The sequence below is a fragment of the Brassica oleracea genome, chromosome C3 (genome assembly GCF_000695525.1).
Source record: "Brassica oleracea var. oleracea cultivar TO1000 chromosome C3, BOL, whole genome shotgun sequence".
In the NCBI taxonomy this organism is placed as follows: Eukaryota; Viridiplantae; Streptophyta; class Magnoliopsida; order Brassicales; family Brassicaceae; genus Brassica; species Brassica oleracea.
This window is the reverse complement of record NC_027750.1, coordinates 57072001-57075506: the sequence shown is the minus strand read 5'-3', so window position 1 is coordinate 57075506 and position 3506 is coordinate 57072001. Positions and strand designations below refer to the sequence as shown.

The 3506-nt window shown below is 42.6% G+C and overlaps 1 pseudogene; it reads left to right on the top strand.

Moving 5' to 3' along the window:
* The first annotated feature begins 869 nt into the window (after positions 1–869).
* Positions 870–3506, top strand: part of LOC106331027 — a 13607-nt pseudogene continuing 10970 nt past the window's right edge.

Below are 3506 nucleotides of genomic sequence, written 5' to 3'. Positions count from 1 at the left end.
ACTAACCCCATGAATTCGGTTATACCTCGTTGGTATTCTTCCGTAAGCAATCTCGTGTTCGGATCCAAATGAGGTCGATCGATCCAAGAACGAGAATAATTTGAAGAAGACATGTATTTAATGAATCAAATTCGTGTGTAAAGTGAGTAAGAGGGAGAATGAAGATATGGAGTGAATGAAGAGGAAGAGGGGTGCTTGTATTTATAGTTGAAGTCCTGCCGACAGACAGAGGAAATTCCGACGGAATTCCGACGGTAACGGTTAGTTCGTCGGAATTTTCTTGGAATTTTTAAAATCCCCCAACGGCTCTCCAACGGCTCTCTAACGGCTATAATATATCCTCGGAATTCATCGATTTTTTCTGAGGAATACATTTTTCCTCGGTATTCCATAAGAATATTCCTACGGATTGATATTTCCTCGGAATTCCGTCGGTATATTCCGAAGAAATTCCGAGTGAAAATTCCTCGGGATATTCCGAGAATTTCATTTTCCGTCGGAATGTCTGTCAGAATACCGCTGTTTTCTTGTAGTGACTAGTTAATTACTTTGTGGTTCTTGTGCAATCATTTTAGTTTTTTTTTGTCAGCCAATCATTTAAGTTTTATAGAACAATGAAGAATTTTGCACAAAAAAAGAACCCTAAAGTTTTGGAACAAATTCCTAAAATATAACCAAAAACTTGCAAATTTTCTTGGAACGAGTGCAAGTACACTTGTGGAACGTACCAAGGACTGGACCTGGTTTAGGTACCCTTTTGTCGCATTCATTAGTCATTTTCAATGTGTTTTTAAGAGCATGATTATCGGTGGTGGGAGGAGGGTTCTCACGCATGGGCTCCACCATCTTTTAGCAAAATACGTGCTTCAATGTCGCCAAATAAGAAACGTTTCACAGGGGTTTGTTGTGCTGTTTGCAGGCGTCACAGACACGTGGCGGCCCACGATTGGTCCATTTTTAAATTTTTTTTTAAATAATCAGAAAACAAAAAACAAAAAACAAAAAAAAGTTTTAAGAACCCCAAAAACTTTTTTATCGATAATCATGCTCTTATGTCCTATTTGAGATAATATTTTTTTCCTCGTTAATCTCGGACTAATCTTGTACTTTTGTTAATTATATTTATTTCACCTTATTTATGCTAATATACATGTGGACTAATGGACTTCTGACTTGAAATCATACTGAGTAGATCTGTTCACGTAGACCATTTATCTTCAAATGTTTTGGGATGCACGCAGAGTATCTGCGTCCAGAGTCTCCTTAGCAGCAAAACGTTTCGGTCCTTTGAGAATATAAGAAAAGAGGAGATCAATGTGATGATGGATAAGCTTGAGAAAGCGAGTTCATCCTCTTCACGGGTAAATCTAAGCAAACTCCTAATGACTCTTACATATGATGTGATAGCTCGAATTGTATTGGGAAAGAAATATAGCAGCGACGAACATGAAGATTATTCCAATAACCTAGTGAGAAGATAGACGGAGATCTTGGGTGCTTTCCCTATCGGCGAATACATTCCTAGCTTGGCATGGGTAACTAAGCACTACAAGAAAACAGCGGTATTCTGACGGACATTCCGACGGAAAATGAAATCCTCGGAATATACCGACGGAATTCCGAGGAAATATCAATCCGTCGGACCTCTTGGACCTCTTTCTTACCCTGTGTGTACCACTCGAACCCGAACCAGAGCTGGATGGAGAGTTGTCCCGATGAACTACATCATCCTTTTGGCAACGACACGGCCTGATACGTGAAATGGCAGCCCAGATCTTGTGTAGCATGTCGTTGTTTGTCTTTATGCTCTGATCTCTCCAATGTTGTTGCTGGCGCGAAGTGGCGTTCGGTGGAAGCTCTTGCAGCTTGTACTGGCTGGAGTCTGATGGGAGTAGCTGATGGGGTTGTGAATCATCTGGAATGGCTTGTGCAGCCTCATCTTCTCCTTCTTCATCAACCACGCCCTTGCCTTTGGTCTGATATTTTGGCGTGAAGAAGGATGGCTTGTCTACTAGTGCGGTAGCAGGGGGTAGGAACTCAACTGCAGCCTCTGAAAGTAGAGAAGTGAGACCGATCTGAGGTAGGTGGCAGTAGAGTGTTTTCTTCGCTCGGTCCTGGAATACGTAGACGTAAGGACCATCCCGATCGATCCTCGAGTGGGGACCAGCTATGAACTCCTTACTTACTAGAGAAATGACATCCAGGTAGTTCCAAGCAATGTTGTTCGATCTGTCCAGTGCTACCTCCTGGTTCTTGCAGTCTACACCCACATGTCTAAGGATCCGAGTAATCACTGCACCAAATCCACATGCATTGCTCTTGGATTTGGTTACTTTCCCCTTGTATCCTGCTAAGTTTGCGGCCAGCACCGCTCCCATGTTGAAGGCAGTAGCAGGTGGGAATGTAGAGTTTCCAAATGCCGGTAGCAAATGCCTCACACCTTGGTACAGGAGGCACAACTCCCATTGCGTGACTGATGCGGCTGTGGTTGTCCCGTATAGCAATGAGCCAATGAGGCGTGTGGCATATCTCAGTACTGGGCTCCGGATAAGTGACTCCTTTGCCTGAGAAGATCTATAAACCCATGTGCCAATCGTTTCCCAGAAGTTCAACAGCTCTGAAGTCCAATAAAGACCATATGTCCTCTCCCCCGCACTCAATCCAAATAGTCCGCAGAGGTCTGTGAAAGATACCTCATAGTATACTTTCTGCACTACGAATGCCAGAAAACCTTCCTCATGCCTATCATCGGGACGGGTGACGTATGCGGATGCTATGAACTGGCGTACCAACTCCGGATAAGTGGGTTCCTTGAGGTTGCATAGTTGGCCTAGACCCATGTTCTGGAACAGTCCTTCAATGTCTGCTTGGATTCCCAATATTGTCATCGTCTCAGGACATGCTAGTTGTGTAGCCGGAACGGCTACCTTCTTCATGTTGTTGTAGTGGGTGGTATCAGACTTATCCCACTTCTTTGGCCTTTGCTTCTCCAGCTGTGACGAACCCGCTTCTTGTGTGTTTTTCTTTGCTGATGTTTTCGTGCGCTTCATTCTCTACAAAATAGAATCATTGCTCTCAACATGGTTATAATCAATTAAGAACTCAAAGCAACATGAAAATGAAAAGCGAAATCGAGTTGTGATAAAAAAAAAAACAAATTGAAAAAAATTCTCAATCCCTAAATAATCTCAAATCCTGTTCCAAACTCGTTAATCACAGACAATTGTGTTCTATTCCATGTTTAAACATCTGTTTCATGCATATTTGATCAAGGAATCAACACGGAAATAAGAAATTCACAAAACCCAAAAAATTGCTCAAGAACACGATTTCAGAATGTGGAGATTCGCGGAGTATACCTGTCTTAGGGTGAAAACGAGTGTAGGAATCAGGTAGAGCTCAAAAAATCAAGTGGAATGGAGCCCAAAATTGTTCAAATCGGATGATTATAGAGAGAGAAAGAGGGGGGGCGAATTATAGGGGAAATCAGAGGGGATGAGAGTTCT